Source organism: Ptychodera flava, chromosome 6 (assembly GCF_041260155.1).
Source record: "Ptychodera flava strain L36383 chromosome 6, AS_Pfla_20210202, whole genome shotgun sequence".
NCBI classification, from domain to species: Eukaryota; Metazoa; Hemichordata; class Enteropneusta; family Ptychoderidae; genus Ptychodera; species Ptychodera flava.
The window spans coordinates 26,451,695-26,478,290 of record NC_091933.1 but is presented as its reverse complement, the minus strand read 5'-3'; the positions used below and the strand labels follow the sequence as shown (position 1 = coordinate 26,478,290).

Genomic DNA, 26,596 nt, shown 5'->3' with positions numbered 1-26,596 from the left:
TTTGGTGGTATCACAGTAAGGAGATAATGAAAACTAAAGTCGACATCCAACAATAAAGTTCCAAGGGAGGTGGAGGAGGGGAGACATCAGACATCGACCTTTTGATGTCCTCACCTTTGAGGTTTACTGTACTCACTCTGGCTTCACGATCCCTTGTAAAGTACAGTACTATGCATTGAAAACGTTATCGTCAGGGTCTGAAAATGTATTTATGTGTGGCACAGTGCAGAATCTTGTGGGGATGATTGTTTATTGATGAGCAAAGTATTGTGGGTAATATGCATCTGGCAATCATTTTCTCTCATCTGTGGTTATCTTTTATCAATTGAATAAACTACAAATACAGACATAAAGAGAGTACATTCAGTTTGTTGAGTATCAAGTAGATAGGACAGCTGTAACTGAATGAAAAGTCAATGAAACACATTTAAAATATTTTAGCCTTACATTTTTGTGCTTGATTTTCTTGTTTCATTTTGAAAGGAGTAAACTGTGTTCTATTACACAGCAATACTGGAAACGGCAGACCCAAGGAGCAGCATCTAGATCATTTGGAATGTTAACAAATCTTGTAGTTGTGTAAACTATGACTCAGTTTTCTGGTTTCAACATATCTACTTTAGTGTACTCATTCTAGAGAGTATAAGAAACTTTATACCAAGAAACCACTCATGCCCTTTACAGTGGTTTATGTACAGCAAGGTCAATTTAGCTGAATGTAAAAAACTGCTAGGTCAGCATTTTCTAAACAGTAGTTGTGCATTGGCAGTGGATGCTTAACACAGTCTATTTCAAAACATGATATGTTTATCAACTGTTTTCATGTCCCCTAGCTAAAGCTTTAGGTGATGATTAAGCAAAATCAGAGCTGTTCTAAACATTTTTTGAAAGCAAATGCCATAGGTCAGTCTCTGTTTCTGAGGTTTCCTGTTTGTGTTAGAATACTGCCCTATCCATGCAATGACATTATAGGGACAAAGAAAATATCACAGTACATGGTTCAAACACCATCAACATGGTTGAAAGCACAGGGTGCAATTTATGGTGTAAACCTGATGACATTTGCATGCAAAGATAAAGAGAATTGTGTTCTAAAATGACTTGGCACCTCCAAATTAAATTTACCACCTTGCCACCTCCGAATAAAATTTACCACCTCACTGCTGATGCAAAACTGACAAATACTGACTTTTTCTCTCTTCCGAGCAAAATCATGGCTTTCATACGCGGGCAAGGTACATAGGAGCACCTGTTGTCAACAAATTACACTCAAGCTTTTGATCAGCCGGTACATAACTGTATCTTTGATACATGGCAAGCTCAGTATTGAGGCAAAGGTCAACCAAAGGTCATCACTCAGATTAAGACAATCTTGCTCTTTATCCTTCTTTGCAGTGAACTGAGATGAGGATAATATGGCCATTAATAAATCCCCCAAAAAAAGGGTTGAATGTAATGATCTGATGAGAGATTGATTTTTCTGAAGGAAAATCGAGGAATAACAGCATAATCACATGAACGAACTTCTTTCATCTTTTCATCTGAATGAGTCTATCAAAGCGAAAAGACAAGAATCAGTTACTCGAAATGTACAGGTGCATGGGTCACCTGCGATTCAAATAGCTTAAAACAAAGGGTACAACTCATGAGCAAGTATCAGAGGTGAAAGGCAAGTAAACTGTGCAAGTTCATCACTGTCTGTGGTATAAAATTTCTCTTCTGCAAGGATGCAGTCCTTGAGATGACTTGGGATCATTGATCATGAAAACTGACGCATTAGAAACATACTTCCTCAATGTTGGTGTCAACCCCCTTCTCCTCCTCAAAACAAAACTCCTTAATGTGAAATTGGCTTCAGGAAAACAGTCCTCTTCATTATGTATGGAGATTACCAACCTGTCTTCAATGCACATGTCGTGCAAAATCTTCAGATAAATAAAGATAAATAAACTTTACGTTTGAACTTTTTCAATGTTTTGAATAGTCTATATTCTTCTATCAGATTTCAACAATCTTTTTTTTTTTTTTAGATTGTCGTAATTTGTGTCCCATTTTTTCTATGTGAATAGGGAGATAGTACTGTCAGAGTCATATTGTCACATTTATTTAGCAAACTCATATGAATACGCGTCTTATGTCAGTGTTGTCATTCTTTCTCCTCTGTAGAGTTTCTCCCTTCCATTCTGTTTTCATGCGTTGCACTTAAAATATTCCATTCATTATGTTTTCATGTTCTGAGTTTGTTTTGTTTTGTTACTGCAGAATCATCATAATGGTTTTGAACGAATTTTGGTCTTATCCCCTCCCTTCTCTAAATAAACTAAGGAATTACGTTTCTAGCCTGTCAGCTTTTAAGATCGACAGGCCCTTGGCAAAGAACAGAAGTGTAAGAGCTATCATATGTTGGTAGCCCAGGATCTGAATTATTCGTCTTTTATTCTGTCCACCATTCACACAAGAATCATAAGCCTGTAACAGTCAAAAAGTTGGTAAAATTGCTGCTGTTATTGGTAAATATTACTGGAAAAGGTTTCGTAAAGACAACCATCGATAGCACAAACTGTAAAAGAGGTTTGTGTGCCTGGTGTACACAGTACCTCCACACATGTACCGTGTACACATCCATACTACATGTATATTCAGTTTTTCTGCTCAAAATGGTTGACATTTTGCTATTCTTGTCATTTTCCATAGTTATACAACTCCCACTTGCTAGCTACGTTTACACAGGAACCATGTCTGACATTTTCAATTTGTTAAAAATACACCGCTTTCAGGTACAGTTTACTATTAATTATACATATTTCCATGGAAATTGGAATCTCAAAGGTTAACGAAAGGGTGGGCGTGCGGCCTGGTGTTTCAGCTTCTCTGGATATATCCACCCACACCAATATGATATTTATGGAGGCGTGTAAGTCAATACCAACCTAAAAATTTCCATTCATCATGAAATTTTCACGATCTTTTTATAGAATCATGCTCTATTCTTGGCTGGTGCAAAAAAAAATTGAAGTCTTAGTCATCTTTGCCTTGGGCTACAAGAACAATGTACCGACGTCATCATTTGAGCCAACACCGGTCATATTTTGTATTCTTTACATGCCATCTGGTATTCAAGCATTTCAATTCTCATGAGTCTACAGAACAGATATTTTATAGACATTTTAAGAAGAGCATTTTTAGGTTGGGCATACATTCATGTTCAGAAATCTGGACCATTCAAGTCGGAGCATTTAAAAGCAAAACGGGGAATGGAATACCAGAGAGCATGCTGGATGAAAGAAAGCATTACGTTGATGGAGATAAATGTTTTAATTTTGCAAAATCATTATTGCAAATTATTATTAGCAGCACTTCATTACTAACAAGACCTTAATTTTACACTCACAAAAATGATTTGGTTGAACAGTAAACCAAATCTTTCTTTTGGCTGTTAATCAGCAGAAATTTTTCTATGCTATCTGATTGCAACTGAGCCAAGACCCAATTACAACCTATTTATTGCAAATTTCTCTTTTTTACAAAATGAAATGAAATCTTTCAATGGAACACTGATTGGGATCTTTTGAGCTGCTATTAACAAGAAGCATGTGTTCCCCAAAAGAAAGGGAAAATGAGAGAATCAAAAGAGGCACACCCTCTGTGGTGTCATCAAGGAATGGATATGAGTTCCATGGCAAATATGTAATTAGTTGCTATTCTGCAGCATTCCAATGTACAATTGTGTGCTTCAAACGACTCTGCATCATTCTGCAAATACATTTTTGAAGTCATATCAGCATTTCCAGAGGAAATATCAGAACATAGCTCACCAAAAGTACCACACTGAGCTTGATGTGGTCACAGAGAAGTTAAAAAAGTTATACACATTATGCAAAACCTCACTCAAACAGGGATAGAGTATACTTCAATACTGGCAAATTGGAACAGCACAAAACGAATAAACATTTCTCAATGTCAGAATCTGTTGGAAAGGTCAGAGAAAATTGGAAAATTTTCAAGATGTTTACACAACTCTAATCACCTCAAGCATTGTGAAAAATAAATGACATGGCAGAGCCAAGAGCCTTTACAGTTTAATATTAATGCCAGCACTACTGTGGGAAATCGTGCTTCAAAAATGCATGGCTGGAATGACTGTAGTCGAATCATTCCAATCTGACGCTCTTCAAAAGCACTGGTGCAATGTGAGCCACTGATGACATAGTGGCCTGTCTTCTGAGTCTTCAATACATGTATGCAACAAGACTGACATGGAAGGAAGAGAAAATTAAATGCATGGCACTGTTTTGCTGTCATTTGGAATCAGCAGTTTTGACCAAAACTTTACATGACCTTCATGTTAGAGATGTCATCTGGCAATGTTGAAAGCCATACACGTTCAACTTTGGCAAAGCACCTTACAACTGATGTTGATGACTTGGTTATCGGAGGAGGATTATGTAGATGCTCTTTAATAATAAAATGACAATGACCGTCAGACGATGCTGATGATGATGACAAGGATGATGATGATTATGACAGCACTCATCACCTGATGATGATGTTGATCCACATGCTATAGTGTCAAATCAAGGCTACAAACAGGACTGTGGTGAAAAGGTCAAGATAACATTGATATGATATGATAGGTTCATATCAAGTGCACTGATACTGATTGATTAGATAATTATGACAAATTAATAATAACGATGATGATGACAATAAAAATGGTCACAACAGCAATGTCGATGATGATGGTGGTGATAATGACAATGACAACACGATGTCTGATGATGACAATAACGATGGTGACGATGGTCACCCTTTGATGACTAAAAAAATATATCGTTCATGCAAGAAAATTTTTCAAATTGAATATAGGGCTTTTACAAACTAAATATAGTACTTAAATATGGTTCTGAAATTTTACAAACTGAATATAGTACTGAATATAAGACCACTTTAAACCCCGGTGCGGGGTATAAAAGACCCCTAACTCATCGAAAATTCATAATGGCGCTTGAGTAACAACTGGCAACAGCAAGGTAGACCGCTCCGTGAAAATCAGCCGAAGCGATTCTCAAACAAACATTATTGGCATACCATAAACATAGACTGTTTCATAAACACGTAGGCCATACAGGTATCTGCAAAGTTTCACAAAGCCTTTTAAAATTACGACGATTAGGGGAAAATCGCTTTCGTAACAAAGGAAATGGCCCCAAGGGAACAGTTGTTCCACGATTCAAACAATTGTCAATCATTCAGTGACGCGCAGAGGTGTAAACTGGTCAAACATTTGCTGTGCATACGAGAATAATTACGATGTAAGCAAACCATGTGTACGCTTAGAGTTACATGGATATTGGCGTGCACACAGAATGAAAACTTTGTGGTTGTCATAAACTATATTACTAACAAGCGTTTATGATGCAATGACATCGCGAAAGTGAGTCATTTTCGGTCGTGACTTAGCAAGAGATGAGTCAGTACCGGTACGATGTATCCTTGCGAAAAGTGCGTACACTGTATTTTCCCATGGAGGTAGTAGAACTGCAGGCAGAGTCCATAGTTTACAATGACATCGAAAACAACTAAATATTAAAGCATGGCGGTAGCCTACATGATCAATTTAATTACAGTCAGTCAAAGAGAGCCACTTTTTTTAAACGGCCCCCGCATATCTACGGCCGAAAGTACCGGTACGCTACAGTCGCTTTTGATATAAATGCTAGCCCTGAAAGCGGCCGTATGGTTGTGTATATGTACACGTGTTCTCACACATGGTTCTCCACAATGACATGTAGTGTTCAGAGGGTTGGTAAGGTTTTGACATACCGGTTGCCCCAGTACCGTTTGGACTTCTGTTATGAGAATTAAACAAAAGCTTGTAAAGACATCAAAACAACATTTGTCAATGTCAGTTCAAGGTGAGCAAGTGAGCGTCATCACCCGATCTTCTTTGAAAGGCTTAGCCTATTGATACGTGTGTCCGAGTTCGGCTCATTGAGTTGGCACTACATCGTAAGATTTCGACAAAGGTTGGACTTTAATTTCTTCAATAACGAAGATATCTATGAACCCAGTCCGTGGTTCATCCCATTGCTCCTAAAATAAACATAACTCGCGATGAATTGTCCGGGGTCACCCTCAAAGCAACCGAGCAGCCGACCTTGATCGCTTACTGATATCGTGGTACGCGAGATTCATGGAAATCTCGATCCTTCCGTGATGTAGTGAACTTATTTTTTATTTTAGCGATCTGTCATGACGTCGCGTCGTTCACCTATTTCCTACCATTTTCCTTACCGTGTTTCTCAGTCAATGTTCTCGGTAATTCGTGATTGCAACATACGAAATTGCCAGCTTCGGATTATTTTCAATGTTTATGTTTATTACTTTCTTGATGATTATTTCCACTACGTACGGCGCAATTTCCATATGTAGATGTGGGGGTCAGTAGCGGAATCATTCTCGAACGATGACATGACACCGAAACTTCAGTAAATCAACTCAGCAAAAACTTCAGTAGATCAACGCAGCGCGCTCCTGTTTTTATGAAATTGATATTTTTTCCTTCTTTCTTTTTTCTTTCGTGTATTGCAAAGACTGTGATTTGAGAGCAAACAGATTACGCAGATAATGCGAACGATAGCAACCGTTACCAACAGACTCAGCAATCAACAGCAATCTGACAGAAGGCTTGAGGCATACTGCGGATACCAGAGGTGGTTTTCTTAGCTCTGCTGGTGATAATAATAATGATTGATTTGATAATGATGACAGTGATATCATGCAATAATTACCAATGTACATGTACTCAGAGAGGTGCTAATCGTAAACAGTCATGTAATCATAATGAGAAGCGTCAAATTACCAAATTTGCGGCTGTTCTAAATTCACAGAGTAAATTCCCGGCATCTGCCTCATTGCATGATAATTAGCGTTATCAATACTGTAAAATCTACATACGGTCATTACTTTACACTACAGGTGATTAAATTGATTAGTGGAACAGATCAATACTGTCACTGGGACGCAGTTTGAAAAGCTATAAAATTTATCCAACCATTCAAAAGTGCAGTTAAAAAAAGACTACTTCCCCTAACCCTGTAACTCTACATTCTGAACTAAAATTTTATTACAGAAAGGAGGAAAAAAGATGACTAGATTATAAATCTGTGGCAATGGAGCTAATACAGCATTTTTGAAACGAAATCTGGTTCAATTTAGACATAATTAGAACAGGAAACATTTTAAAACAAATGACACATTAAGCTTCAGAACCCCAGGGTTTCTTGTTCAGACCTGCCATTCTGTGAATTTTTACATAAATCCTAAAACAATGAAAGGGTTTATTCCTTCCCTTTTTGTTGAATGTCACAAGTGCACAATGACGTCAATGGCAGCCTATATTTGCACGAGTAAACCATCCAGGTCTGGTCCCTAGACAAACGATATGTTCACATGATGCACTATTGAACTACTGTTCAAGTCATGCCATCCAGGGAGAATTTGTCTGTCAAAACTGGCACAGCGTTACCTAAATTTTGGATCAGCGACTTCATCTATGCCTGCACTTGTCAAAATTCATGGAAGGTGTTGTCAAAACTACTGTTAAGAAACTGATTACTGATTTCATTTTGCTTTTTTGGGATGGCAAGAAACAAATATGATTACATACAATGTATAAATTTTCATGTAGGATCGTTTGAGGGCCAAAGTGTAGGTGGTTCATGTAGCCGCAATAATGATGATAATGATGATTGGGGGAGGGGGGATAGCATCCATTGTCTATAGGCTATTATAAAATCATGCCATATGCCATATCTGGTTAGATTGGTTTAGATTGGTTAAAATGGAACTTTCCTAAGACAGTAGGTGGACAGGAGATGAACAGATAAGGTGGAATTCCGCCTTAAAACAACCAGTCCCCTTTGCAATGAGTGCAAAATACAGCCGCACATTAGATTGAATAACAGTATTATGTTTGTCTGTTAACATCACATGTATGTGAAAGCAGAATCCGTCTCTGGGATGAAGAGGCTTTGATATGGCTGTAGAGACATAAGTGGAATGTGACTTATGCAAAGCTAGTCAATTAATTAATTGTTCAATATAGAAATGGGCCTGAAAAAGCGGATCTCAGTGAAGACCCTTAACAGGCAATATCCACGGCAATGAATTTCATTTACTCAAGTTTTAATGCATGTTTTGTCAGATTCTTACTGAGTTAAAAAAATTCAGAGAATAACACAAAACAGCTGCATTAAAGCTACAAAATTGTCACCGGCCTATAATTTTAACACAGCCATTTTCCTTGTAATTTTCAGTTTTTTCCACAAAGCCTCCTAAAACAGCGATGTCATTGACAGAAATTAATGGAGTTACTATTTTTAGATTGCAAATCAATGGCAATCACAGCTCTATACCACTGAGCTAACATACACCTGACACTGGGCTGAAGTCATTACCTTCCAATATTTCACCTACCGGCGTATTGTTTTTTTCTGAGCTTGGGGGCAAAGAGCTGAATTGGTTTTGGTAAAGGGAAGTATACTGAAAATGCCAATCTTAAAGTTGATGTTCATTGACAATCAGCCAGGTTCATTATCATTCTTTACACTCTTCATTTAGCTGAAGTATCTTCCTACATGTATCATTGGGTGGCCCCTGACTCAACATAAATTAGAAGTGCCACAATTTTAAAAATCACACAAATTTTCTCAGTATTGGACCAGGTTTCTCTGTTTCAACGAGCATCTCACTGAATAGAGGACGATCTGATCACATCATTTCTAAGAACAATGTATAAACTAAATCCTCTGTAATATTGATATCCATTGCATAATGTGCTTATTTTTTGGCGACTTTGATGTATCAATGGTTCGCAAAGTGTGATACCATTCAAGCATAAATTGCGGGAACTGATTTGTCTGTCATACCACAAGTATACAACTGCAGAAATACCAAAAATGGTACAAAATCCAATACTGGCAGCTGTCATGACCATAATATTAAATCCATCCTCCCGTACCAGGTATTTCCTTTCGACATGAGTAAACTGTTAAAATCACAAATTGCAATGATATCAGGAATTCATGGCCATTATATTCAGTATTCACTTGGCCTAAATAAAATCTGTACTCAAAATTATGGTCATCAGATGCATGTATAGCAAACTTGTGTGATTTTCTACATCAAACAAATTAGAATGTGATTTATTTACACTTTAATTTCTTACTCATCTTTTATTCCTTGCAAATAGAGGCGTTTGGTACACACTTGCAAACATGGACTCAGATCAACTCAGATCATTTGGGACTTTTTCATGCTCAAACTTGTAGCCCAAACATTGTACTCTTTGAAAGCATTTAATAAAACCTTGCTTACAATAACGGACAGTTAAAAATCATTTCCTAGATTGAATGCAGTGATCCGTTACTCAGTATTTGAAAGATATCTATAGACTTCCTGTACCTTCAAGTTTTACAGGTAAATTTAAATGAACATTCAAATTAAAATAATCAGGTGTATTTGGTTACAGATACATATATGAGGCTGGCAGCTTTGATTTCATTAGAATTGCATTTTTTCATCTCTGATCCGATGTTCACTGCTCGTGTGAACTCATTTGAAGCTTGTGGATTAACTGCAGTCTTCATATTTTTTTTTTCAAGACTGCCAACAATTTAACATTTCCCTAGAGAGTTAAACACTGCTTAGAGAGGCAATTTAAATTTCAAATATCAGTAAATTTGAGATAATTTGTCTCTCACACCCAGAGCTTTGCACTGTGACCCCTAAACTTTTGTTAAAGAGTATGAAAGAAAATGACACTCGCAGTTTTCTTGGGGATAGTTTTAGAGAAAGTTAAAAAACACCATAAATTTCAAACAGATATTTAAAGCTGAATGGAATTATGCCAGCAATATGTAGGTAATACCGGTAATTGATTTTCACAAGGGGAACCAACCCAAAAAAGTATGACGCAAAGCTGTGTAATTAATGCTGCTGATGTTCCATAAGTAAACAACGCACATAGCTGACACTCCTCTCTTACCATATATGGATAGATGCAAATTTCTGATACCCATTGAACAACTTTTAGAAGTACAAAAAGTACACTGTAGGCATTGTAACCTCTAAGCCAACATGACATGCCAGGATACAAACAAATTCAATTAGCTTCTAAAAATGTTTTATGCAAGCAAATTTTTTTTGGATTCACATGTGAAGATATTGGGCTGCCACAAAGAAATTTTCACAATTCCTATAATTTACGAAAAGTTCTTAGTATCATGGTGATACTGAGCAATATTTTATATTTCACTGTGGTCTATCGCTTTGTTGGTTTTCATTCTTGAATGTTTATTAAGGTAGAACATGCCTTAGGGACAGATATTTGGACTCTCACATTTCTACAATTCTTTTCATATCTACCACTTGTGGGAGCTAATTTTAAAGTTCTTGGAGAAAGAAACACTTTCACCATCTTAGTTTTTCGAAAATCCAAAACTAAATTTTTCTCCATAGAGTTAGCACAGGGAGGGTGGCCATTTTGAATTTCAAATATCGCATGTTGGGCAATTTGTTTCACTAGTTCCAAACTTTGCATGGTGACCCTCGATTTTTACCAATGATTTGGTAGGAAGAATAGTTAACAGTTTCATTTAGGAAAGTTTGAGAGAAATTTTAAGTCTTTCACTTTTGAAGCATGTACTACTTAAGTGTCTCACTGTTTGAAAAGTGAAAAGGAGTGAAACAATTTGTCATACAAAGTTCATAACCATTTCAGCCAAGCTATATGGTTACATTTATTGATGCTATTGCTGAGTCACTTAGATGAGTAGTCTTTGATCTTCTCCGTGAGGCATTGCTGACATAAACCATGACAGCTGATTAATTTGAAATTGTGATTATTGACCTTGTTTAAAGATTTTTATATCAAAAACTCCAATATATACTTTCCAGCAATCACCTATTTTGCATAACTCATCAACCTCAGACAACCACACTGAGAAATGTTACATGGAGGCAAACCAATAACATGTACCCCTCTCACTGTTCAGCCCTAATCTGACCACAGACTCTAAATAAAAGGGTCTATGATCTGACAAATACAGCAAATATGTTCTCTGCACCCAGTACAAACTTAAACTATATACTTTCCAGCAATCACCTATTTTGCGTAACTCATCAACCTCAGACAACCACACTGAGAAATGTTACATGGAGGCTGACCAATAACATGTACCCCTCTCACTGTTCAGCCCTTATCTGACCACAGACTCTAAATAAAAGGGTCTATGATCTGACAAATACAGCAAATATGTTCTCTGCACCCAGTACAAACATAACTCTCATTCTTAATTCTTTAATGTACAGTCAACTGGGCATTATGTAATGTTGAAAATATAATAGGTACTGATGTGACAAATTGTAATTCCTGGGGCTGGGGACCTTTGAAATTGAGATTGTGTCTCTAACACCACTCAACAATGTGGCTAACAAACCATGAAAGCATCGCTGTAATCGCTCCATTGTTGTAACATGTACTAGTAGCCCTTTAAATGCTACATCCTTTCTTTCAATCAAACAACAATCCCTTCCAAGTAATGAAGCACACAAATTTTATCTTTTATGAAATCAAAACCAACCACACTCAGGGATTAAATGACCATGCTGCACAATGCATACAATGCATTGGTCAAGATCCAACAAGCTATGGATCACGTGACTGTCACATGACTGACAATGCTGCACGGAGTGATTGATCATGACAAATGCTTCTGACAAGACTTTAATAAAGAAACGCATTTATTCAATCCTCTTTGTCTTCACAAAAATCAGTCAAACAACAAAATATTTGAAGCTTTTGCCATCTTTCTTATTACTGTATATTTTCTACAAAAACTACAAAATTCAAACGTCAAGTATCATTTTATTACACGCACCTATAAATTCCATTTATTAATTTTGTCTTCTAAAATACATGTACTGACATTCCAAGTCTTTTCCTATCAATTTCATCACTACATGAACTCATACTGACCTGTTCCATGAAACAAGGTACTAGTAGTTTCACGGATCATAAAAATGTTGTTCGAACTATCAAGTAACAACCGCTACCTTCTAGAAAACACTTAATTATTTTGAAAGCTTAAAGTGCTAAAGGAGCCATAACATAAAGATTCACAATCCTCATACAATCAAATAAAAGATACAACCATGCTTGTAAAGCTCTTTCGAACCGTGGTGATCAAACGTAAACTGGAAACTATCCAGCTGCTCAATGGAACAGGTTGGGATAAACAGAGCAACAGTTACACATTTGTCTTTTGGACAGGTATTGTTAGTATAAAAGGACAGGTATTGGATAAAATATGTCACTATCAAATTATTTCTGATGGTTGACCTGTCTTCTTTTTTGTTATCCCTACTACACTAAAAACCCAACCAAATGCAATAATGGTCAAACAAATGACTGCTGAATAATCTGCACATCCCTATGACATCATACCCTCACAGTTGACACATAAAACCCAAAACTATGGCTAACTTGATGACAGATCAGGTGTGACCGGATGTCATTCACACCACCTCGTCACATCTCTTGAAGCCACATAGAATTTTTCTGTTGTGAGGTGAACAGGTCACAAAAAAATGTGCATTTCCCGCAAACTGACCTTGTGAACTTCAAAGCTGGAGCCGACTCCAGCGATTTCGAAGCTGTTATCCAATTGGGTGGCTGAATCTTACCAATATAATGAAAACAATACAAATAGACTCCCTAAGTGGCTGTGAATACCGTAGTGACAATCGACCAATCAGATATAACCTTGCAAACACGCTGAGAGTCAGCCGCAAAGCTACCAAACCTTAGTAAATTTCAGTATTAATTAAATGTCAAACAAAACAGAGCAAACGTCATCAAATGTTGCACTCTACTTGGGTCAAAGACCCTGAAGTAGAATGAAACCATTCCCAAGCTCACCCTGCTTCACGATATTGTCCATTTTGAGTATGTCAAAGTACACAGGAACTTACTGTAACCCCCCAAAAAAACATGCAAAAAAGGCATCCCATCCTGTTTATCTTTTGGTGAAAAATTTATAACTGACAGACTGTGGTTACAAGGCTTCTTATCTACTCAACGCAATTTTATTACATGCCTCGTATATCGAACATCGCGCGCTCCATAGGATTCAATGGTAACTTGTCGATGCAGTCGCGGGCCGCATAGTCATCATTTGACTGAAAGTGAACCGGAACTATTTTCAACTTGACAACTTTTTGATGTCTAAATTTCATGTTTTGCACAGAAATCCGGTTTGGAAAATTTTGCAGAAAAAAAAATTGATAAACCGCATATCAGTAGTTTAAATATATCATTGCGCCATTCGATGATGAAAATCGTTCCACTGTCAACGGATTTTCGTCTAAGGTGGAAATAAAGCATTTGATTATCATTTGCTAATAAACCTAAATATTTTGTGTCAAAATTGTGTATAAGAGGCATGTAATAAAAACATTATAGCCTAAACAAGGGACTATGTACCCTCGGGGCAGGAGACCATTTGCCCTCCTTACGACGGGCAAATGGTCACCTACCCTCGGGCACATAGTCCCATGTTTGGGATATAATATATAATACTGAAGGAAATAGTAAGCTAGTGATGAAAATTTATGCATGATCTTTGGAATGATAAAAACTCATGAGATCATATTCCATTCTATTGAGATTTCTGTCCCTACATGTAATGTTATGGCCTAGTAGCTTGACTTCCAGGAGATTATGATTTCTCTGTCTCTCACAACGTCGGTAAAATTTGCATTCATTCTTAATCTAACAGCTACAAATTTGACCAACCCATCACATCAGGTCAACATAATACCTCTGTCACGAAAAAGACTAGCTGAAATTGATGAAACATCTTTCCTATCACCAAATGTGGGAAGGGTAATCCAGAAGGCTTGAGGAGACTTACACTTCCCTTCATCAACACATAACCACTTGTCTCTCCTATTTTAATACAATAAATTGGAAATTCCCTCGGGTGCTAGGTATGGTGGATTCTTGAAGAATGCTGGATGACACTGGGGATGACACTAGAAAATTGTCAGACAGGAAAATGGGCTGACACCTCTTCTCCAACCCATAAGGTTCATTTCCTGTGAACCGGGATGAAGCCACTGGAGATACGCGCACATATATGACATAGTCGCCACCAAATGTGTGGAAGCCATATCCTTTGATAGATTACAGAACTCTTCATGACAGATGTGGCACTGAACACATCCAGCAGCTATGTCTAACTCACGCAAAAATACAGGATACTCTCAGCCATGTGCTTATGTTGTGACACTTGGCTATGTCGAGAGGGGATGACATGGGCCTGGTGTTTGGTCTGATGGTTCTGGTCTGTGTTCATGTCTGTATATAACATGCTTCAACCAAAGGCAGCGCCAGCCATGCAGTGTACTGTAACACGGACAATATTCTGTTGACATCAATCTTTCCACTTATCAACAGGACCGTGTAAACATGACATTTAATGTTTGCGGTAAATTACAAATTGACAAAGATTGTTCTACACATGTGTCCCCCAATCATGTTTGGTGTAACACAGCAGACAAACATGGGTACATCAAAGTTGCTCCAGATATAAACATAGACCCCAGAGAGTTTTTCTCTAGGGTCTATGATATAAGTATCTCCAGGAAAAGGTCCCAGCTGATTGGAGATGCAAACTGTGGTCAGGTAACCAATCATTTCATGGAAGCCAGCATCTGGCCCTGTACATGTAAATTCTTTCAAACATCTGACACTACAATACATGATGTGCTTACACAACATCCAGTGTGAGTGACAGTTACTCACATGACGAGGTCCAGGGACGTGTATCGAGGTGGAGAATATGATAGACAGGACTATCTTCTGAATACAGATCTGTACATATACACATATGTCACATGCAAAATAACACAATATGGCACGTTAAAAATTTGGTTCTAAACCAAACAGTAGCTGTTGTTCATCACTAAGGTATATTTATTTTGATTGTTTTAAAGCAAAATATTATTTTACTATTGGGTGTACACATTTTCCATCAACCTGATTAATTCACTGTAACTGTGAATTCCTTTCACTACACACCTTTTGTGCTCAAACTTCATTCTTAGAAAGTACCATAATCAATATAATCCACTTGAGCGTGATGGTGCAAGCCAACAGAGGCTATATCAGCCCTGCGTACGATGCTGTGTGTTCCATGCCGGTGTTACACAGTCTCCAAACAAATGTGGTGGTGGGAACACAGCACTGTACACTGGGCTACGGCTGTACAAAAACTGGTATCATATCGCCGACCAATATCTAAACTGTGTCCCTGACATTTGTATAAACGAATGACAAATGCCAGATGACACTTGCTCCGCACTGTTGGGGACGAAAAAGCAGCGACCAATGGTCTGAACATGGAGTTAGCAGTTCCCTACCTCCATGGTCCGAACTGGTCGTTCAAATAACATCTGACGATAGACACTGGCTATAATCCTATATGATTTTAAAACAAAGCAGGATCATGCACTTTCTTTTTCTGGCAATGTAACTGCTCTCAGCTCAGTGGGGTTTGAAACACGCTTTCTCTGCTGCTGGTCTCACAAATCAATTATTATTATAATAATCACCATTAAATATCACACCCCGAAATGGAAATGGCATCCACCGTGTATCATCCATAGCATGGATGTACAAACATTTTTAGTAAGGACTCTTGGATGAAATGAAAAGCGGAAAAAACATCAGTATATACGTGTGTGCGTATGACGATATTTCTATGATTGATCATTGTTCAGGACGTACTTTGTCAAGTTAATCAGCATAACATTATTGACACCATAAGTATCAACAGGGCAATATAATTCATAAATTATAATCATCAACGTGTTATACTGGGTTCGGAGGATAATGTCAGACTGCATTAGCTATGCAATCCTGGTAATGCTACCGCTTCGATGACCTAACAAACAGTGAAAGTTGAATCGAGAGTTCACAACAAAATGGTGGATCTTATGCATGACCGTAGTGATAATACATAAAGACATGAAACATGAAACGAGACCCGAACATTGACCGAGGAGTCCATGCAATGATACAGATACTGTTATCCTAATCACGATTCAAACTCAATGCTGTTGTTGAGATCGTGTAAATACTTCATCATCTGAAGTGATCTGTTATACATGTACTCTCCCACTTGCAACCTCATCGTTGCCGTGCAAAGAAGAATGAGTGGGAGGAGCCTACGATCGGCGCGACAGAATACAGCAGGATTTATTGTACGTTGACGGAGCGAATCTTCCACTGGGGGCTTGGTTGGGGTACACACAAGGGAGAGTTGTTGTACTTACGGTTATAAAGCCAATCTAGGTCGGACTTAAAATATGGTCCGTCGGACCGAAGTCTTCCTGTTTCGAAGCAAGTGCGGTAGCCAATTATCCCTTCAATGTCTCGCTGTTTTTTAAAGTCAGCATCTCCATTCAACGAAATGTATTTCCGCAGAATTTTGCAGCCGGTATAGTGATTTCAGGGTCAGATTTGACCACCCCACGCTGAATCACGTGACATGACGATATGCGCTGTAACTCTTCGTCTGATTCGTCAATATTTTAATTAGCATATTGCCTAGGAACTCCGACGTCATCATCCTTTACTACCTGACCTTTACCAATCCCTAGGAATCCCTAGTATAAGCATATACGGAGGTACCGGTAGCTAGCAAGTAGCAAACATATTCACGCTATCACTTATAAGAATGATGAAGCATTGATGATGTAAGAGCAGTGAGTATTTTCCAGTGAGTGTTTCTCTCTCCACGTGAGAAAAACGTGGACAAAATGAGGCATAACATTAACAAATTGCTTCGAAGTTCGATTGCTCTGACCATCTGTAGAGTCAATAAACCAACGAAAAATATTGGAAATTTCACTTTGTTCACCGAAACTTTAGCCTTACTTTCTCTAATTTTCTATGAAACTATTTCGTCATAGACCCTGGAGCGAGACAGTTACAGTCCAACGGACAGACAGACGTCAGACCGGAATACACGGCACATATTTCTTGCCATTGTCATAACCCGTGGTGTTGCCATCAGGATTGCGTAAATCACACATGACGTCAATTGGTGCTGTTGTCTTACATTATGACAATGACTCATGGTCATCTTGCTCGAAAGAACAGGAATTAGGTGTATTGATATTCTATTTTTGTCCCAAAGACTGCCAAAATTAGTAACAAAACGCCCCCGCTTTTAGGGCCCGGTCACACTCGAGGTCAGAACTAGAAGGGGGCGCGGCTGCGCGTCATCGTCAAAGTTGTCGAGCGAAACGTCACAACTGAGCTGCAATGAATGAACCAGTAATTTTCGATGTTGGGGGATGGGTAGTCTGTAACAACCCCCCCCCCCCCCCTACTCCCCATGCACGATTTCTCGCTGTTGATTCGACTTCCACAAAAATCTATTGATCGACATAAAAATTGTGTATGCTGATGCCAGGAATACTTTTGAGAATTTTCGTCTGCTCTTGAAATATTTTGTTAGGACAAGGATGTGCACCTTTTGGCCCTTCGTTTACCGACATGTCACCAGGGACGATTCAGAATTTACTTCCGGGGGGGGGGTGGAGGATTTTCAGGGGGGGCCACCCATTTTTCCCAAGAAAATTTAGGGGGGCCAGACAAAAATACCACAATCTTTAAAGGGGGGGGCCAAGGAAAAAAAACATCAATTCAATATTTGCCCAGAATTTCTGATCTCTACAAAAGAGCACCGTAGACGCTACCTGGGTGACAGATAAACTCAACATGTTTAGTTAAACTCCTTTAGCTGCCAAATTTGGTAATATTCACAGTGGTTTGTTTTATGCATCTACTGCAGTATCTTGTTCTCCTCCCTGAAGCGTTATGAAATGTCCAGTATTTAGCGTGTCAATACAAACCATACAGTGAACAGTCAGGGTTGTTTTTGTTGAAAAGAGATCTCAGATCAAGTCCAGACTAGAATTCATTTATCAACAATAACAATGGTCATTTATGTTCACACTGGTATATTGCTAAATACAGCATTGGGTGTTCTATGTAGTGATAGAATAACAAACAAATGCTGATACACAGAGATGAACATTGAACAAATGCTAAAAATTACAGCAAATGTCTTTTTTAAGGTTGGGTTTACCTTGTAGCTTGTAAAGTTGTAAAGTTGAAAGTTGCATGATAAAGAAGTGTTGATTTATGCAAATGTATGCAAATCACCTGATTTCTTGGCTTCTTTTGCCTCCCAATTTCAAAATTTCCAACGAATTTAACTCCACTCCGGCTGGGTCAAATTTTCTGAAATTTCACATTATGTTTTTTAAATGCTATATAACACAACAACTATCAATTGGTTTTGTTTGGCAATAAAGCTCTTAGATTTTTTTAATAAGAGGCATTGTGAATAAGAGGCATTTTAATTTTGCTGATCATGATTTTAATCAATTATTAGAGTGTCAGTCTTTAAACCCCTACAATTTTAAAATGAAGATGGATAATGCCAAGTAAAATGGTTGTTTTTTTCTACATGAATACTATCCTTTCAAGTGAAATATTACATTTCAGAAAATACTGTCTAGTTTTCGACTTAAATTAATTTTTATCATTAATACAAAAATTGAGGTTTTTTACCCCAAATATACACCCACTTCATCCTTTGAGTAAACTACTGCTACTGCTACTCTTCTTTCTGCTCCTTTTTTCTATGTTTCATTCTCATCAATTTTACCCTTTCTAATTTTTTAAATGTTCTACATAACTTTTTACAGTGCTTACATCTACTATAAACTTTTTTGAAAATAAATTTATGGCCGTCTCATCTTCAAGGTGCTTTTCAACGAATAGGTTTTAATGTTGAAAATAAAAATATTATGTATTACTGTCAAAAATATATGGTGAAAAATTTACAAAAGGGTTGATTTCCAATAATCCTGTATGTGCATCCAGAAGATCATGTGGCACTGCACCAATGCTATGTTGTCGGATTGTTGAAATATTGTGTACACAAGAAATTTGCTGTAGTCCAAGAAGTGATCTCAGTGTGTATGAGGCTAGGAGAAATGTGGATAGGCTTACACATTGTGTATTGATGCTAATACTTTTGTGTCCCATTCATTCTGATATGTATAATCAAAGATTTCACAGTGGCGGCTGGCAGAAAAGGCAAAAAAACAAATTAACATGTATTGTTTCGTGTCATCTGAAAACATGCGCATCATGACTATTTTAAAATTAAAGTTTGTTAAAAAAATTTGAAATATGAATTGAATGCTCTGTCAATTTTGAAAAATACTGCTGACAAAATGTGAATTTTGACTTACACAGGGTTATCTGCATTTTAATATGAACATTGGATTGTGAATGGAATGAGCAGAATAGCATGTGAATTCATGTTTTGGATAAGGTGTTTTGTTCAAGAAATGTTCTAAAATATTCCTCAGCATTGTTGCTTTCAGTGGCAGCAATTTGGTTTTATGACAACCAAATTAGAAAAAAAGAGAAAATTAAAAACAAGTTGGCTTTCACCAATTTTAATTCCTAATGTTTAAAACTTTCACCGTGAGTCTGCAAATATTCAACATCATCAAATGAAAATGTATGCTGAACGTGTGCATGTACATGTACATCTCACTTTCCAGAAATATCTGGATATCTGCAAATGAGATGTACCATTAAACTTCAAGATATATATCACTTAGCCAATTATCTGCTCCTCTGATTTTCTGTTCACCATTTCTAGCTGACATCTTTGCTAGTCTTTGTGTGCATCATATGTATCAGTGAGACATAACGAAAAAAGTATTCATATTTAGTAATTAACTTTTCTTCAGAAATTTACAACCAGATATGTTTATTGCTACCCTTTCCAAAAGTGTGCCACTTGCAGTCCCTGCAAATCATTCTTTTTATAGTCATATAACCCTGAAATGATTTTGTTATATCATCGATTAAATGTCCACTACAGTTCCTGCAATTTGTTAGACTGGATATGTCTATAGTGTATAAGCATGCATGTATATATTAGGGGGGCCCATCGAAAAAAAACAGGAAAGATGAGGGGGGGGCCATAGATTTTTTCTATAATTTACTAGGGGGGGCCATGGAAAAAAATCACCGAGAAAATAGAAAATCCTCCACCCTCCCCCTGGAAGTAAATTCTGAATCGTCCCTGAGTTATGTCAGGTACAATTACTTTCATGATCTAAGAGTCATGATGCACTTCACTTTGATCCTGAGAACAGTTCTTTGATGAATATTACAAAAACATTGAAACAACTTTGAAACAAAAAAATTCAATGGCTTTCAAGACCCTAAAATGCATGGATGCATTGGAATTGAATGAATTACTATCATAATAAAACATTTATTATATTATATTATGCTACCATGCGCCATTCTGATTGGACGAGAGCTCATTCCACCGATGCTAAAATATTGTTTTAGCACTGATAGCAGTGGTAAAATGGGCCCCTATTAAAACCAGCATTTTCAAAAATTGCCCGGTAGAAGACATAGCGGTAGTGTGTATGTCGACTGGGCCAGACATTGGGGCAATTTAACACTTTGAATTGAAAAGTTTCCTGCTTGAGCAAAAGATTTACCTGCCCTGAAGTTGTCATGCATCTCACATAACATCTATTACACTGTGACTCTGATCACATCAAAACTGGAGGAAGACCTAATATTTCACAAACTCATAAATGTGTACACTATGAATAACAAAGAGACCACACACTGGCATGTTGTGTGTATATCTATCTATATATATCTGTCAATAATTAATAGCTAATTTCAAATAAAAAAATACTTGCCTAGAAAGGGAAGAGTAAAAGTCCAATGTATACAAAAAATTTGGTAAGTTTTTCCCCATCAAGCTATATCTGTGTAATTATATGTGTGTGTGATAATTGATATGAATTTACTTGATGGTCAGAAATAAAGTGCATTAGTGTACAACAAATGTGATATTGGAATTTCACCCCAAAATGCAGTTCACTATACATATGGTGGTATGTGGGGAAGACTGACAATGTTTCTCCGATACAAAACTAACTTTATCTGTGCTATTATATGTTTCACAATTCTCTCTACCTTTAATAGCCTTTGTCTTGTGCTAAGGGGCATTACCGGTAACTACAAATATTGAAATGCACTGTGGGTAAAAAGTCAACTTCTCACCACAGCAAGATTTGGAGATTATGATATAATACATACTTGCAACATTAATTACCGTCATGGTAAAAAGTTTCTGTTTGTTCATGGCACAAGCTAAACTTATGCATCTTTTCAACTTTTAGGCATTTCTGGTATGAAATTCCTGTATAACCTAAAACTTTACTTTGGCTTCTGTAGTCATATGTGTTTTACTTGTAGAAATCTGCCCACATTGAAAACATGGGGACCGGGGCACCAACGTCCTTTGTACCTCTGTTTATTATTTGACATGACTGTGCCTAAGTTCTGTACAATGGCAAAAAGTCAAATTTTTGGACATAAATGAACTTCACAGAAAACATGGAAGTTATTTGATCTGGTTGGTAAATGCGCCAGTGTAACAAACACTAAATATGATCGTCAGGACTTGGAATATGTAAATTCAAGTGTGGAATCTACGTGTGAATGTAAGAAAGACCTGTGACTGGATGAAAGATATCGAAACTGGAAAATGATGAACTTTTATTTTGCATAAATATCATTGATAAGAAGGGGAGAAAAATTTTGCAACAAACTATTGTCTCATAATGGTCAACAGCCAATATAAACCCAATCACTTGCCCTATCTGGACTTAGGGAGATGTGAACATAATAAAAATTGGTGTTAAACTTGATTTTAGCATTTCTCCTTAAGTACATGAGTATCTATTGTCTGTCACACAGAAAAAAAAAATTAGGCAATTCGTTAAAACATTTGTTTTGATTCTACACACTACATGTATATATCTGACAATTGTGTACACTAGTCTATGATGCATGTCATTAAATGAACAAGCGACCTAGCGGCTGATATAGCTCCGCTATGTTTATCAGAATAACTATTTTTGACACATGTTGATGAAGAAGGTGGAAATCTTTGATAGCTCAATGCAGAGGCCAGAAAAAAGTGGCTAAAATAGCTGCAAAAATACACAATTGAAGATTTCATCATACTTTGCATATATCACATCGGATCATCCCTAAGAACACGTCAACCAAAGCTATATCTGACGAGTAGTTTTTTGAGGATAAAATTTTCTGACCAAAAATGGCAACAATTGCCCCCAAAAATAAAAATTGCAGATTTCATCATAATTTCAAAAGATCAAATTTAGTTCATCTATAGAAACCTGTATACTAAATTTCAAAGCTGTTGGACCAGTACTTTTTGAGAAACACATTTTTTAACCAAAAATGGAAAAAAATGACCCAAAAATTCAAAATTGCAGATTTCATCATAATTTCAATAAATATTATTTCATTCATCTATATAGAAATCTATATACCAAATTTCAAAGCTATCAGATGAGTAGTTTTGGAAATACACATTTTTTGACCAAAAATGGCAAAAATTGCCCCAAAAATACAAAATTGCAGATGTCATCAGAAATTCAATATATATTACTTAGCTCATCTGTAGAAACCTATATACCAAATTTCAAAGCTATCAGACCAGTACTTTTTGAGAAACACATTTTTTGACCAAAAATGGCAAAAATTGCCCCAAAATTACAAAATTGCAGATTTCATCATAATTTCAATAAATATCATTAAGGTGATCTGTAGGAACCTGTATACCAAATTGCAAAGCTATCAGATCAGTAGTTTTGGAAATACATATTTTTGGACCAAAGTGGCAAAATTGCCCCAAAAATACAAATTGCAGATTTCAGCATAATTTCAATAAATATTATTTAGTTCATCCGTAGGAACCTGTATACCAAGTTTCAAAGCTATCAGATGAGTACTTTTGGAAATACACATTTTTTTGACCAAAAATGGCAAAAATTGCCCCAAAAATACAAAATTACAGATTTCATCAGAAATTCAACATATATTACTTAGTTTATCTATAGAAACCTGTATACCAAATTTCAAGGCTATCAGACCAGTACTTTTAGAGAAATACAATTTTTGACCAAAAATGGCAAAAATTGCCTTAAAAATGCAAATTTGCATATTTCTGCACAATTTGAACAAATCTGAAATAGATCATCCCTTGGGACATATGTACCAAATATCAAAGCTATCTGACCGGTAGTTTTGAAGAAGAAGATTTTAAAAGCTTTTTTTACCAAAAATGACAAAAATTGCCTTAAAAATACAAATATGCAAATTTCACCACAATTTGAACAAATCTGACTGAAGTCATCCTAAGTAAACTGCATATAAAATTTCAAGGCAATCGGACAAGCGGTTTCAGAGAAGAAGATTTTTTTACCAAAAACACCAAAAAATGCCCCAAAAATACAACAAGCGACCTAGCGGCCGATATAGCTCCGCTGTGTTTATGTAGAGAGTAACTATTTTTGACACATGTTGATGAAGAAGGTGGAAATCTGTGATAGCTCAATGCAATGGCCAGAAAAAAGTGGCTTAAATAAGCTGCAAAAATACACAATTTCATCATACTTTGAATACATCACATCGGATCATCCCTAAGAACATGTCAACCAAAGCTATCCGATGAGTAGTTTTTAGCTACTATAGACTATAGTCTATAGAAGCTATTGGGATGGGTATCCGTCCGGCGTCAGTCTGTATGTATGTATGTATGTATGTATGTATGTATGTATGTCCGTTTGTGAGGCGTCCGTCCACTCAAATATCTTGAGAACCGCAGTACTTACTGATTTGATATTTGTTGTGTAGATGAAAAATACGATTTTGAGAAACTATTTTTTTTAATTTTTTGATATTGTTGAAAATAGGCAAATTAATGCCAAAAAAGGTGTTTTTGGTAAAAAATCTTCTTCTTCATAACCGCTGGCCAGACAGCTTTGTTATTTGGTATACAGGTCCCTAGGGGTAACCCAACTTAGACTTGTTCAAATTGTGATGAAATATGCAAATCTGTATTTTTAAGGAATTTTTTTGTCATTTTTGGTCAAAATTTGACTTACATTGTATGTAATTCTTGTACTGTATAAACCCTATCAATTCACCCCAAAAAAATAATTAATATGATTTTAAATAATTGAATTAATTAGGAAATCATCAAAGCCAAAATAATTTTAGTGTAGAATTATCAGAAAGTTCAACTTTTTTTGACAGTTCATAGTGAAATGCTTACCATCTTGGAGGATTAAAACATGTAAAGGCAACTTTCCTGAATCCCAACTTTGACATATTCTGAACCGTCATTTATTGTGCCTTGTATGTTATCTAAAAGAAATTGCTCAAAATAGTCAATAGAGATAGAGATAGAGATAGAGATGGAGAAAGTTCTAATTTCCATTTATGGTTGACTTGGTAAGGATAAAATAAAATTACTTTTTGAGGAAAAAAATAGAGTGGTCAATTAAAAGAGTGGTCAAAGTGATAGGGTTTTTATGGTAAAGCTGGGCTGTATAAAGATTCCTCATGTGCTATTTATAGCAATTATGCAATCTGTGTAAACAGTGCAATGAAAGTGTAACATGATTCCTTATAATGCTTTGATGACCTTGAACTTCTTAAGTTTCAAACCTTTGTCTCTTCAGTGTGCTTTCTCTGAGTATGTACAGTCTCAACTTATTAAACAGAACTCACAATGTTAATCAAAGATATCCACCTTCTTCATCAATACATGTGTCACAAAAGGTTATTCTCTACATAACTCAACAGAGCTCTGTCAACTGTTGAGTTGCTTGTTCTTTCAAAACCGCTGGTCTGACAGCTTTAATATTTAGTTTACTTGTCCGTAGGATGACCTTAGTGAGATAATTTCATACAGTAAGGAAATACTTAATTTTGTATCCATGTCTATAGTAGCTTCAGGGACTTTGGCCCTATGTTTTGAGAATGAAATTTTCTGACCAAAAATTGCAACATAGCCCCAAAAATACAAAATTACAGATTTCATCAGAAATTCAATATATATTACTTAGCTCATCTGTAGAAACCTGTATACCAAATTTCAAAGCTATCAGAACAGTACTTTTTGAGAAACACACTTTTTGACCAAAAATGGCAAAAATTGCCCCAAAATTACAAAATTACTGATTTCATCATAATTTCAATAAAATATCATTTAGTTCATCTGTAGAAACCTCTATACCAAATTTCAAAGCTATCAGATGAGTAGCTTTGGAAATACACATTTTTTGACCAAAAATGGAAAAAATTAACCCAAAAATACAAAATTACAGATTTCATCAGAAATTCAATATATATTACTAAGTTCATGTATAGAAACCTGACATCAAGTGCAGTTAGTTCCTTCTCTATCAATTATACTTTACTCACAGACAAGGATAAATTTTTTGTCTGTGCTTTATTGCAGTCCCGTTACAAGAGTTTTGCTATTAACACAAACACATGAAAACCACGCTGAAAACACATGGTCATAATAAAATGGAATGAATACTGAGCCAATGCAAAAAGTTTACAACTCATAGAAAGACTGTGCTGAGCAAACAAGTTGGATGGACATTGTGCGTTTATCACATCACCAGTTTTAATGCACATTCAACAGGTTCTCACATAAATCTTACTTCGTGAGCCCCATTTTGGTCTATTCAGAGCACTGTTTACCTGTATAGGCCACATAGGGTTGGACTGAATGCCGGTATCCTTGGTGTGGATGACGTCAAGGCACAAATCACCACCCGAAGACTGTATGAGAGGGTGTGCATTTCGGGTTGACAGGATTACAATTGACGTCACAGTTTACCAACTGGAGAGTATTTATAGTTGACAAACAAGTGGGCCCCCCGAGACAATAGTCAATTGGATTTTTGACGTCATTGAACTATTTATAGCTAAGATATGTTTGTCAGGTCACCTCGGTCACGACCCCTGGTTAATCAAAGGTGAGCCAACTGCTATCGTGTACAAAGCTAAGCAGGTGTACAAATACTACATCTTTTAACACTATCTTATCGGTTCAGGCAAAGACACATAATGCACATGAGCATGAATGACATTTGCAACATATTGCATCGGCATACACTATGTAAGTTGTAACAACCTGTTGAGTGCACCAAATTGTCAAGACTATTGCGTATCCTTTAGTATTAGGCAAGTAGCATTTGACAATTTCACTGAAACTTAAACATTTTCTGGTGATGTTTACAGCGACTTTAAGTTCATTTGAAAATGGAGTATGCAACTTATGTAAGTGCATAGATTAATCATTATGCAATTAAAATCCTGAAACTTGGGTTGGGACATGGCTGTGAAGAAGTACGAGGCACATTAAGGACACAAACCTCTCTGAAACGATAACCCATGTCACACAGGATGTTATAAACAATAAACTTTCAAACTTGTTGATAGACTTGTGGATGTAAATAGATTCATCATGTCGTTAGTGGGTGTCAGTTTATTTCTGGATAAGAA

At 36.6% G+C, this 26,596-nt stretch overlaps 1 protein-coding gene across 1 annotated transcript in view; it reads right to left on the bottom strand.

The window, feature by feature from the left end:
• Window positions 1–16,611, bottom strand: part of LOC139134413 (plasma membrane calcium-transporting ATPase 3-like) — a 139,831-nt gene extending 123,220 nt beyond the window's left edge. Inside the window, 1 exon segment of the mRNA XM_070701275.1 lies at window positions 16,402–16,611. The gene's annotated coding sequence lies outside the window, so the exon portion shown is untranslated.
• Window positions 16,612–26,596: the final 9,985 nt, after the last annotated feature.